General features: G+C 37.2%; 1 protein-coding gene across 3 annotated transcripts in view; it reads left to right on the forward strand.

The window, feature by feature from the left end:
• The window catches only part of LOC127950370 (chromodomain-helicase-DNA-binding protein 7), a 53,215-nt gene that overhangs the window by 4,735 nt on the left and 34,690 nt on the right, over positions 1-13,790 (forward strand). The gene's annotated exons all lie outside the window — the stretch shown is intronic.

A 13,790-nucleotide genomic window follows, 5' to 3' on the forward strand; every position in this document is an offset into this window, starting at 1 on the left:
GAAAGGAATGCTGCTGGAGAACATGTGCAAGGAGCTTGTGTGTGAGTGCAGCCCCTCCTTTTTGCTATGATGCTCACCTCGTGTATGTTAAGCTTAATCCCAAGAGACAAACTACAGGTGGCCATAGACCTGCTCTCTCTTAACAGGGTTTTAAAGCTCCCTGTGAAATGGGAAAATTGGGGAGGAAGGATTGGTTAATCAGTGACTTTCTTGCCGAGTGCATTAAAGAGACTGTCGGTGTTAATGACTGCAATCACACGCACTTGGTGGGCCTTTCCTCCCCCACTTTTTTTTTCCCTTTAGTCTTTTTTTTTCAGTGCTGGTATCACCGTGCATTGCTCTTTTGGCAAGGCTACGTTGGTTGGTTTGGTTTCAGGAAAAAAACAATGCGGGTTGGTGCTCTAACACAGATGGCTGAAAACCGGCTCAGACTGCTTTTGTTTATCGTTCTTGTCAAAAGAAGATTGTTGAATGATGAATGAAAGATAGTGTGAACTTGTTCACCTTTATAAATGTGAGTCTACATTTCAGAGAATGTTTTGTTTCACCTGTTACAATTAGCTAAATAAAATGTTGCTCTCAGTTAACCAGATCTCCGATATATGATTCTATATTGAGACTAGTGACCTTCAGTGTAACGTTCTTGCAAGATGGAAAGGATGTCAGTGTGACCTATAATGTTCATCAAATATGTGTTCATAGTATAAGGTTTTATCAAACATTAATGCCCTTTTTGTTTTCCCCATGAATACCACATGCTCCTCTATATTTTGTATGAGTGTGGACAACCTCAGTGAGCAACTTGTAGCCTATGTGACATACATCAGATAATCAGTTAACAGTGTGACTGATTGGCTTTCTCACATATTGTGTAACTTAACTGTTATGAAACTGATATTGAAAAAGATAGTGAGTTGCATGAATCCCTTCCATTCGCAACTGGCAAGTGAAGTCAACGTCTAACCGATACTAGTTTAGAATCTTGTGTACCTCTTGTTTCTCAATGAGACTTTTTTTTTTCATGTTATGGTCTCAGTAATTACATTTGCATGCAAGTTGAAGTCAGTTTAACTGTATTTTGTATCTTAAAAAGTTCACTTTTGAGTCAGTCTGTAAACAGTTCAGTTTTTATGACCAACAAATAGGGATGGGCGATATGGAAAAAAAAAAAAAGCACTTTTTTTCAGGGATGTCACGATTTTAGCATGATTCTTTGCCATGTTGGTTTTACTGTTTTGCAAGCTGTCTGAGCGGTACAGCCAAACTAATTTCCCTATTTTAAAAACAAAGCCTCATATAAATAGTGGCACTCATTAGGCCAAAGATAAAAATCTTTGTGATTTTATTTTGTTATTAAAAAATAAGAACTAAGAAAAGCATTACAAATACACACACAAAAAAATGCATTGAATAAAAAAAAAAAATAAAAAAAAATTAACTGGTTGCAATCAATTTATTTGAACTTAACTTTAAACTTAAAAAAAGTAGCTAAAATCATTTACAACCAGTTGCCTTGAATTTAGTAAATTTTTCACCGTGCATAATATACAAATAAAACAAACAGTGCTTTATTGTTCACGTAGTCACAGTATGTGTATTCAGAAATAGTATTCAAGAAATTGAATTAACAAATTAAAAAATAAAACACTAAATACTTACATTTTACATTGATTCGTATTAAAGGGGTCATCGGATGCCCATTTCCCACTAGTTGATATGATTCTTTAGGGTATTAATGAAAAGTCTGTAACGTGGTTTGTTTAAAACCTCTCAATGATAGTGTAAAACACAGTTTTTACCCTTTCAAAAACAGCTCTGTCTACAGCATGCTGTTTTATTGCAAATAGCTTTAAATGCAAATAAGCTCTGCGCGCTCTGGGAGATGGTAAACTTTAGCCGCATTTTGAAACTCTCTAGCTAGCACATTATTAGGAAAGGCGATTTGCAAAAAAAAAAAAAAAAACCTTACAATCACTTCTTCTGGAGGTGAAGCTGGATCACAAATAATATGTGCGAACGTAGACTCAATTGGGTAGATCGTGGGCTAATTCCAGTGTTTCCCATTTATTATAGTCCATGGTGGATGGGGATTTATAGTTCTCATTATTACATAAAAATTCTTTAAAGTTGTGTTTCACGCTATTGTGTTAACTTAATTATCCATCGAACTAATTAAAACTGAAAGTGTAATATGACTTGTCAAGTCTGTTTGTGCTGCTTGTTTTAAAGTAGGCTGTTAATCCACAGAGCCGTAGTTCACTGACAAGCAACGCTATATCGAGTTCATTATTCAAGATTAATCACCTTCGATAATGAACTTGATATAGCGTAGCTTGACCGTGAACTACGGCTCTGTGGATTAACTGCAGCTCCATTTGAAAGTAGGTGATGGGGATTTACTGCTAATCACGGAACCCGCTTTACTGACTAGATGCGCATTATCATATCATTCAACATATTGTCCAGCCCTAATATGTGTTTATCTTGTATATATTTGTTTCGGTTTCTTCTTTTGAATGACGAATATATACTATTAATAGCTGCTGATATGAACAACTCGTTCCTCTCATGCATGTGCTGACGCGAGGCGACAACACTGTTGGCTTTCGTCGCCGCTAGTTGGCTTTGTGTGTCCCAGCCTTCAAAGTGACTTTGTTCACAGTGACTGTAGTGAACTCCATTATTGAATGTGCTGCGCCTGTAAGTTTAGCACACGTTTGGGAATGCAATGGTCACCAGTTTTTTTTTTTTAATTTTCAACATTTTAATGGACAAATTACAAGTATTTAATTAAATAACTAATGTTTTGTAAACCTGTTTTCACAGAAGCTGGGTTTTTTTTGTCTATTGCATGTCCTAAAATTAAGAAGCGCACAGAGAAAATACTGTAGAGGCACAGCAAGCTCACTGTGGGGTTTATATGAATGAAGGGAACTTCACAAGTTTTGATGGCACTTTTTCCCCTCTTATTATTGCAGATCCATAAGCACCACTAGTTGTCGGAAAGTGAATTTGCGTTCTCATTCTGCCTGCCTGTTTTTGTTTCATGCAGATTTTACCTTTTTTGTATCTTTGTTTGTCTCGTAAGTAAAATGCAGTGGTTAGTTCTAATTTAAAATGGCTGTTTTAAAAATTAAATGTTAAGTAGTTGTAGTAGTTGCAATTGCCCGTTTCTACCCATTATTTATAAAAAAATTCTGAAGTCACCAGCCACAGATGTGAACGATAGTTTTAGGCCCTTTAGGACTTTTGTAAAATTGCAATTTTCCTACTAAAGATTAATGTAAAATAATATAACTGAAATACAAATAATTGTAATGTATTTCACAGTATAATTGTTTCACAATATGGCTATTAACTACCATAGGAATAATATACAATTATCATCTATTATTATTATTTTATTCTAATTTGTTTGGCTTCCAAATTCACCAGTGAGACCGAGATACTATATAACAACTAAATGAGGCGTAAGTTCCCTTTTAAATTTCAAGCACAAGTAAATTCACCAGTGGATTTTTTTTTTTTTTTTTTTTTTTTTTTTTTAAAAGGGGAGGATGAAATGCTATTTCGTGCATACTGAGTTTTTTTACACTGTTAAAGAGTTGGATTCCCATGCTAAACATGACAAAGTTTCAAAAATTAAGTTGTACGATTGAAGGAGTATTTTTGTTCCAAAAATACCTCTTCCGGTTTGTCACAAGTTTCGTAAAGTTTTTTTCCGAGTATGGCTCTGTGTGACGTTAGATGGAGCGGAATTTCCTTATATGGGTCCTGAGGGCACTTCTGCCGGAAGAGCGCGCGCTCCCGTAGAGCAGAGCACAGACATTCACTGATCAGAGCGAGAGACCGAATTGTCACAAAAGGAGTGTGTTTTTGGTTGCCAGGGCAAGACAACCCTGCACAGATTACCAAAAAAAAAAAAACAGCATTAAGGGACCAGTGGATGGAGTTTATTTTTACAGAGCATCAACGGAGTTGTGCAAGTGTTTTTGTTTGTTCCCTGCATTTCGAAGATGCTTGTTTTACAAACAAGGCCCTGTTTGACGCCGGATTTGCACATCGTTTATTTCTTAAGGATGATGCAATCCCAACGAAAAAGGGTCACGATCGTGTGTTGGAACCGCAGGCACATCAAGTAAACAACATGCGATGTTGTCATTAAACTGCACTTTCCACATGTACAGCTTAAAAAAAAAAAAAAAAAAAAAAAAAAGACGACATAAAGTGGAACTTAGTCATTTTCCAAAACCGATAAGCAAATATATACAGTTTCAGTACATACCATATAGAGACGTCGTTGCTGATGCTGCTCTTGTTAAATTTCAGCCTCTGGATCTGATTCTGGATCATAAATATACTGCTGAATATGACTGTTAGCCATGGTTTGTTTTGGATGTTTTTTTCCTCACTGTTAATGTCACCGCTTCCAAACGCTCTCAACGCAAAAGCCTACTTGCGCTCGTGATTCTTTAGCTCCGCCCACACGTCACGCCTCCAGCCACTTGTGTTTTTCCGGGAAAAATCGGTACAGACTATCTTTCTCTTATGAATATAATAAAACTAAAGACTTTTTGGAGTTATGAAGGATGCTGTACTACTCTATAGGTACTCAAGATTAACAGGATATTGAGTGAAAACGAGCATTTCACCCCCCCCCCCCCCCTTAATTAACATTAATGGGATAGTTCACCCAAAAATGTATTCAATTACTCCCTCTCAAGTTACATTTTAAACTTGAATGAGTTTCTTTCTTCTGTTGAACAGAAATGTTATTTCGAAGTATGTGGGTAACCAAACGGTTGCTGGTCCCCATTGAATTCCATATTATTTTCTTTTCTATCTTTCAGACTACCCACATTCTTCAAAATATACTCTTTTGTCATCATCACAAAAAGGAAATGAAAGGGTTAGTTCACCCAAAAATGAAATTAGCTTGTGGTTTTACTCACCCTCGATGCATCCTAGGTGTTTGACTTTCTTCTTTCAGACAAATCCAGTTGGAGTTTTATTAAAAGTTTTAAGGCACGTTTTATTATGAATGGGCATGCCTTATTTGACGACTTGTGGACTGTTCAACTGCAAAAACCTGCTGACTGCAATGATAGAGCTTGGAATAGGCAGGACAATTTTTAAATATAACTCCAAACTGGATTTGTAATATACACCTAGGATGCTTCAAGGGCGAGTAAAATGCAAGCTATTTTCATTTTTAGGTGAGTTAACCCTTTAATACAGGTTAAGTACAACATGTGCATTAGTAAATAATAACAGAAATAAAATTTTTGGGTGGACTATTCTTTTAATTACAATCGGCAACATAGTACTATGAGGGATGGGTATCGTTAAGGTTTTAACAGTATTACTACTCTTACCGATACCGGTACTTTAACGATATTCTTATTGGTACTTTGTGTTGTGTTAGGCAGTCGAAAACTTTGCATTTCTCTGCACATAATGCACTTTTGAAAGATGCTTTGACAGATTGCTTGTTTCCTCCAGTACATTCAAAATTTTTGTTGCACTTATGACAACCAGCGTTGTCTGCATCAACTCTAGTGAAGTATAACCACACTTTGGAACATTTTACTGTCTCCGCCATCGTCACTCTTTGTATTAAGTGGGAGTTTTTGTACTTTATCGTGTCTAAAACGCTTGGAAAACGCTAGGCACGCCGCTTTCGGATTTTTTCCCCGCAAAGCCTTCGGGCACTTGTGCTCCTGAGGTGTCTGCCATTGCTAAGCAACCATGACCTGCTCTCTCCATGAAGACGCGGAAATTTCGGGGCACACCTGACTTTTTTGAAGGTGCTGAGAATGGCAGCAACTGAGCCCAAAAGTGCTCGCATTCTCCCTCTCATTTACAGTCGTTAACAGTTCTGTCAAAATATGGATAGAAGTTCATCTAATAATCCGATAGAATGGGTAAAGGAATTAATTTATACAGAAAGTATTAGAATGATTGCTTTTTATATTCTTAGTAAAAGAAAGGCAAACATAATAATACTTTCTCGTTTGCCATCAGAATTGCAATCAGAATATGCATTTATATAATTTAAACAAATCTTTGAATGACTAATGAACATTTTATTTCACAAACCTTGCAAACATGTCAAATCCAGCTGTGAGATTAAGTGTTTTTTTTTTATTATTATTTTTATCCAGCATAATCACGTGTTCTCTTTGTGATTGTTGGTCCATGTCAATTGAATGGCTTTAAACTTTAAAATTGTGATTTTAAATTACGCTGTGCTTTATGCATTTGCCCTTTGTCATATTCATATCATATTCACTGTGTTCTGTATGTAAAATGAGTGTTACCCTGGCTTTATTTGAAAAATATTTATAATTTGTAAGTCGCTTTGGATTAAAGCGTCTGCTAAATGACAATGTAAAATGTAAATATGATTCCCAGTGCACACAAACTTCCCAGAATACTCAATGCCCTGTCAGTTACAGTGTTTACTACCTTTTTACTTTTTTATTAAATATTTAATTGTAAAAACAGGGCTCCAGACTGCGACCAAATGGTCGCATTTTGCGACCAAATTTTGAGAGTGTGCGACCAGTAATTTTGCCTCCCCCACCCTCCATATTTTTTTATACATTAAACGTGGAAGGGGCACGTCAATGATCAATGAAATGAGCAATGAAATAATCAATGAGACACGAGCGCACGTGCACACACACACTCGCACACATACTCATGAGATGCGAGCACACAATTGATGCCTGTCTGTGAGGTGGCCAATGCGTGTGAGAAGAATAGGGAATGGCCACTGTAAGTGGCTAAAATGTGTGGAGGGGGAGGGGCCTAGAGATAGAGAGCGCGTAAACATCTGTGGGAATGAAACGGAGATAAATATCATCACAACCTGATATGTGCGTGCGTCTGAGCTATGAGCAAGCGAACTATTGATTCCGACCTGCGGCTAGTGTACCAGTGCCAGAGTCTACAGTGTCACCATCGGATGATGATGCAGACTCAGAGGTTGGTGTGGCGAAAAAAGTCCTCACTCACCATTTTCGAGAAGACTGGCTGAAAGAATTTAGATGGCTGAGGTACTATACGCATTAGAACTACTTTTGACCAAATACAAAAGCCAGCTCGACATTCAAAGGAAAAATGGCTTAAAACTTAACCAAACATACAACAACGATACAGCATGCGCACAAACTCTTTTACTAAGCACTTTTTTATTCGGAGTGTATGAAATTTTGTGATTTTTTTTTCAGACCGATTCGATTTCCTTAACATTGCAATATATGTTTATTGCTCTTAAAATTACAATATTAAAGACTAAGAATGCATTACTTTGCACTTGTATAGAGATAGCATTCAATAAAACCTTGAAGCCTGGAAAACACATAGCTTACTGAAACAAGCTTCTTCTTTCAGATGAAAATAACAATTTGATGTCTAGCATTCAATAAAAAGGTCACCCAAAATACTTGTTTAGAGCAATTGAAAGAATACAGTAACCAATGTAAACTTGAGGGCTTTAAGCTAATACAGAGAGTGCTTTTGCAAAAAAATTAATAAATAAAAATTAACAGTGGGAGCCAGCAGCCTGTCATGGAGAAAAAAAAAAATCAGAATGCTCCACGTGAAACTTTGGCGTTCCGCCCTTTTTCTATCGTGTCTAATGATTTCGCTTAATATGCACGAGGGAGAGAGAGAGAGAGAGAGAGCGCAAGACAGCGCTTGTGTAGTTTGAAGATTGTGAGTGCGCGAGCTCGCGTGAAACTTTGGTGTTTCACCCTTTTTATATCGTATTTAATGATTTTGATTAATATGCACAAGGGAGAGAGCAAGAAGCGCTCGTGTTGTTTGAAGACTGTGAGTGTGCTCACGCAGCCGGGGCTCTCTGTCGTACGCGCCCTGTCAGGCATCACTCACCGATCAAATAAGGCTTTGACAGCCGCCAGAAAAAAAAAGATCAATGCAGAAAAACCCCTGGATTGATTATATAACGTTGGACAGAATGTTGATCCGGCCATCGCGTATATTCAGCACACATAAGGTAAACGTTTTGCAAACTATTTTTTGAGGAATAAAAACAGGTCGACGAATCGATGCGCATATTTTGCGTCGACGTATTTATTGCGGCGAGGTCATCGAGATATATTAGGGCTGTCAAATGATTACAATGTTTAATCAAATTAATCAGAACTTTCAGTGGATTAATCAGGATTAATCACTATTTGCAATTATACCAGAGTCCTTTTTTTTTCTGAAATGCATACCAAAAGATAAATAACAGGACACAGATACATAATTTTCATGTATTGATTCATCAATATATGGTTCTTTTTTTTCTGAATTTCAAAAGTTTAACACTTACTTAGATCAAATTTACCTGAGCACTATATCAAACCATGCCATTTAACTACAGATAGTAAAAGAGTTTTAGGTGAACCAGTGGTTAAATATAGCCTCATATCTATGAAATTATGCATAGAGAAATTCGAAAGAATGAACTCAGAAACACAAACATGCGCCACCATCACATAAGCAGCACTCTGGGCACTCTTGTTTTTGGAAGGTGTTGATTTGCTCTGCCACAATACTTTAGGATCGATATTTACACATTCTGAAGGCTTCAAGTGCCAGTAAAACCAAGTAAAAATGCATATGCTTTTCCAAACAGCTGTAATTTTCGCTGCATTGCATGTAGCCGTTGCGCAGTGTGAAACACAGGACGCTATAACAGGAAGAAGCTCCAGCGTATCAACCACCAAAGTCGTCTCTGTTTATCGAGCTTGGCATGAATGTATCTGAGAGTAACTGGGGTAAAACCGAGCGGCAACCTCCCGCTCTCTCTCGTGAGGCCAATAAGGAAGTGACTTAAACTGCAATTCATCGACTGGCCACTTGAGGCTGGCTGCAAAAGCGAGTCAGTCCCATAGACTCCCCATGTTAAAATGTCCAACTTTACAGCAGAATAAAACATGTTTACAGCCTGGTTCAAAAAATTATTTTGGTCTATATTGCTAATTTTGTCCTTCATGACAACTGTGAGGGGGGTGAATTTTAAACTCATCCGTTTAAATTATATTTGGCCTTAAAGTTCTGCATAATTAAGGGCATGGCCATTTGAGTGACAGGTGGATTGCCGCTGCTGATAATGCAGTTGCGCTAGGTGGGCGTGGCTTCAGCAATCAGCTCCCGCCTTTTTGCCCATTTCTGATTATCCGGGAGAGTCGCGCGGTGACGCGCTTCCAAGATGGCGACGGCCCGCTCTGCACACTTTAGGCTTCAAAACCGCTATTGAGGAGTCTATGGGTGACGTCATGGACACTACGTCCATATTTTTTTACACTCTATGGGTAAAACCTTAAGCTTCTTCTGTGTCCGCTGTTTTTTACTATCTTGAGAATTCAGAGATCGACGAGACTTTCCTGACCTGAATAATTTGTCACACCGCGGATGCGTGAAATGCGTTAAATTTGACGTAATTAACAACAAACAACTAATGTCGTTAAGGCGCGTTAATGATAAATATTAATAAATATAAATATATATATATATATATATATAATACACCGGGTTTTTTTTTTTTTATGTGCAGTGCTCATGTTTATTTTATGAATTCAAAGCTTTTGAAATTTGAAAAGTAATTTGTTAAATAGAAAATCTCCTTTTGAATTGGACTTTGAGCTTTGTAACTTCGCAGAACTTTATGCTCAAACAGCAACATTACAGACTATCTAAAGTCGAAAAAGTGACAAAGCATAATAGCATCCCTTTAAATATTATTATTATTATTATTATTATTATTACTATTATTAATAGTAATAGTAATATTATATCAGCTTTATATCGGCTATCAGCCCCCTGCTTTCAAAGATATCGGTATCGGCTATCAAAAAAAAAAAAAAAAAAAACAATATCGGTGGACCACTATTTTTAATACTGTAAGGGTAGGTTTAGGTTTGGGGTAGGTGTACATGTTAATAAAGCTTCACACCACATTAATATCAGGCTGGAAGCAAAATCTGATGGGTAGCACTTTATTCTTTCAAATTCTGCTACCATCTGTTTAAATGGGAGGTAGCAAAATCTGACAGGGTAGAACAAATCGTCAGAACACCGACAAGGCTTTGATGCACATGCAAATAATACACTTTTGTTATTGCGAATAAGTTCAGTGTCCTGTGAGAGTAACTCTACCATCGAGTTAACATTTGATGAGAATGTATAGTATAGACCAATTTGCAGAAGAAGTCACCAGTTACGTCACTTGCAGCTGCATGTGCATTGTGGTAGCAGAAAAACAAGTGTAGGGAAAAAGGTAGATTTTATGGAATAAGAGAAAAAAAATTATTGTGCCTTTTGGATGTCAGAATCGGAATGCAAATAATTTTTATATAATATTGTCATCAAAGATGCCATTTGAAGCTAAGCGCAGATGGTTAAATGGACAAACTATGGATGAAACCTGCTATGATTACACTACTTTTAAAGCATATATTTGATTTAAACAATAGGTCTATATAATATTTATATAGGGGACATTGTATTAGCCCTACAGTTAAAAATACATGCATGAAATACTGTTTAAACCTATAACATTTTACCTTTTCTCACAATTTACATTTTTTTTTCTAGTTCATATCCCCTAGTTCAGACTTGATTCAACTCAACTGCGAATTTGTCAAATCTGAGGGGAAAAAAGCCAGAAGTGTGAGGTTATAAACTAAAAAGATCTATGAGTTTTATATAAACCCATAATAATAATTTTTTATTCCATGATTTGAATAGACTGCTACGTTAACCGTTATTCACTGTTTGCAAACAGTGAAATTGTTCTATATTGATACGGCAGCGCCAGAACTACAGCTGATAGAATGTGCTCTGTAGCACAATACTACGATAGTTCTTCAAAAGAAGATTGAGACATTTTTATAAAAACAGTCCTATCACACAACCCTTCTAACAAACCAAGATAATGCTGTTGTAGCTTTTTGACTAAACTTTGTCCATTATTCATGCACATTTATTAGACTACAGTTAATTATATAAATTCTAAATTTTAGATTTGATTTTGTCCTTCATGTCTTGTGTATATATGAAGATGAACACTAGCTTAAAAGCAAAAGGCTGCCATACTTTGTAACTGCTTAAGTAAACGTGCTCATTGTCATAGAAATGGACTGAGAAGTCTGAACTGACCAGATCACATGATCAGCACGGTGGCTCTTAGAATACTCCAGTTATGATTTGCCAGCATGAGTTATTCTCAATGAGGGGTTGGGAATTGTGGCAATAACTTGACCCTGATTGGACCTTTATTGAGATTTATTATGCAGCACAGTTGTCGCACAGTAAACCACACTTTTCACATGCTCTAGGCTTTTTCCCCTTTATATCTTAGGCTATGAATCACTGAAATCACAGGGGGATGTTGTAATGTTGCCAGAGTATTTGTTACCCAGTACATTGTTTTAAAATCGTACATCGTAACTCAGAATTTCAAGATTTAAAGACAGATTATGACTCTACTATGGTGTTATTCCTCATTTATCACAGCTTTAATATGGCAGTGCATGGTTTTTAAAAGCCAAAATTGCTTTTCTTACAGAATTGATTGGTGCAAACAAACCAGAGTGCCTCTGCTTCCTCTAAAGAAGTCATGTCAAACTCCATTTCTGGAGGGCCTCAGCTCTCTACAGTTTAGCTCCAACTCACACCTGCTTGGAAATTTCTAGTAGTCCTGAAGCCCTTGATTAGCTGAATCAAGTGTTTGATTATGGTTGGAAACTAAACTCTGCAGGGGAGTTTGACATCCCTGCAAGGGATCAAAATGTAATTTACTATTTCATAGATGGTGATCTTGTCTTTTTCTAGAACTTGTTCTGTTAAAAAAAATATTTTCCTAGGCTTCTTGTTTCTTTTCAGGAACAGAACAATCTAAACAACTTTTATAAATCCAGCACTATAATTGTACTTATGTTTTAATCCTCAGCAGCATTTTTTTTTTCCTTTACTAGTTAAACCATTTCCTTTAGTCTTATCTTAGAGGATTCAAATAGTGTACAATAACTTATGTGTTTTTGACCTGACCAGGTTATTTTACTGATGTTATGTGTGCTTGTGGTTGTAATTGGCTGCATCTTCACCTCTTGTTCTGCCGTCTGGTCAGGGGCAAGTCTGGCCACTAACTTGCTGCGGTTACGCTGTGAGTAACTGTGTACGTCAAAATGCTCTTGCTCTATGGCTTGTGCTCATTCTGAAGGGTGTGGTGCTCCAGAAGGAGCAGTTTTGGCACTCAGCCACATCTGTCACTCTCCGAAGAGAATTGGGTGAACGGTCAGCCTGCCGGCTTAGACACCAAATCTGATCATAGGGATTCAAATTTGCGGCTTTTGGCATGGCTCTGTAGAATCTCCCACCCTCCCCCGCAGATGCAGAAAGAGTAGCCTAGTACTCTCGTGAATGGGGACTGATTTATGGCTGTGGTGTTTAGACTCTTCTTCCTGCTCTTAACTAGAGCTGCGAGGAGATTAAAGCTGTGGCGCTGTCATTCACAGGCAGACATCTTTTCTCCTTATGATCACTCCTCCTACTAAAATGTTTCTCAACACCAAAAGGAATATTTTTTCAAGAATCAATTACCCGTAAAAGCTTAGTTTGTCTTCAGAACATTTTTGATGAAAACCGGGAGGCTTGCGTCTGTCCCATTGACTGATGGGTAGCATGGGTCACATCAGAACAGACTAAAGACATGCAGCGTACGCTCTTCTGTGTCAGCTGTGCTGCACGGATTCGCTGTTTTCTTTCAAATCGAAGCATAAACATTGAAAATGTATCCTTGTGTCGCGGTTTACAAAACAAAAAAAAAACGCTGCTAGCGTTCAGTGGATATTCTCCAAAATGGTGCTACAGTGATGCGGAGAGACACAGAGGAGACAAATTGTTGAAGTCATTTTTGTTTTGTTCGTGTACAAAGTATTCTCGTCACTTCATAACATTCCAGTTGAGTCACTGATGGCTGATTGACTATTCTGACAATGTCTTTCATACTTTTCTGGTTCTTGACAGTGTAATTTACTAGGCAGTCAATTGGACAGTCACAAACCTCCAGGTTTTCATCCAAAATATCTTAAATTGTGTTCCGAAGGCAAAAGTAATTTATATGGGTTTGGAACGACATGGAGGTAAGTGATTTAATTACAAAATTTTCATTTTGGAGTGGAGTATCCCTTTAAGATTAGCTGTGGTTGTAATGGCCTGTGTCACCACCTTTCGGGCTTTGGGACAAAAAAGGGATAGTTCAGTTAAGACCACCTCAATGAGATGCCTTGCTTTTTTTTTTTTTTTTTAAACTGATGGTCTTTTTCCTTATCACTGGAATGAATATTTGTTCTGGTGTAAGGGTTTTGGTTGTGTAAGTCGGTAACATTTATTTGCTTTGTGTGACTTGTATACTACAGTATTGCCTTACAGGAAGTCTTGACTCCTGCCATGCTGCATGACCACTAGCTCATTGTGAAGTTTAGTTTTACTCTCTTGAATCCCTAATTTACGGCCAGAAAGTTTTTTTTTTTTTTTTTTTTGGTCTCTTATTTGTTGTCAAAGTGCTGTATAGCAATGAACTGTGAAGTTTCATGTCCTCAGAACTTTTGTGACACAGGTTTTTATTTTTATTTTAAGGATGCATAAGAGGCAATATGATGAAGCTTGTTTTTTAATGTGGCTCTTTGATCCTTAGATTAGGCTGGTCAGTATAGATTTTCACCAGGGTAGTTTTAGCAGCCATGTGGAGAGGTTTAGAGAAAGGGGAAAAT

This window comes from Carassius gibelio, chromosome B2, assembly GCF_023724105.1.
Source record: "Carassius gibelio isolate Cgi1373 ecotype wild population from Czech Republic chromosome B2, carGib1.2-hapl.c, whole genome shotgun sequence".
Lineage (NCBI taxonomy): Eukaryota > Metazoa > Chordata > Actinopteri > Cypriniformes > Cyprinidae > Carassius > Carassius gibelio.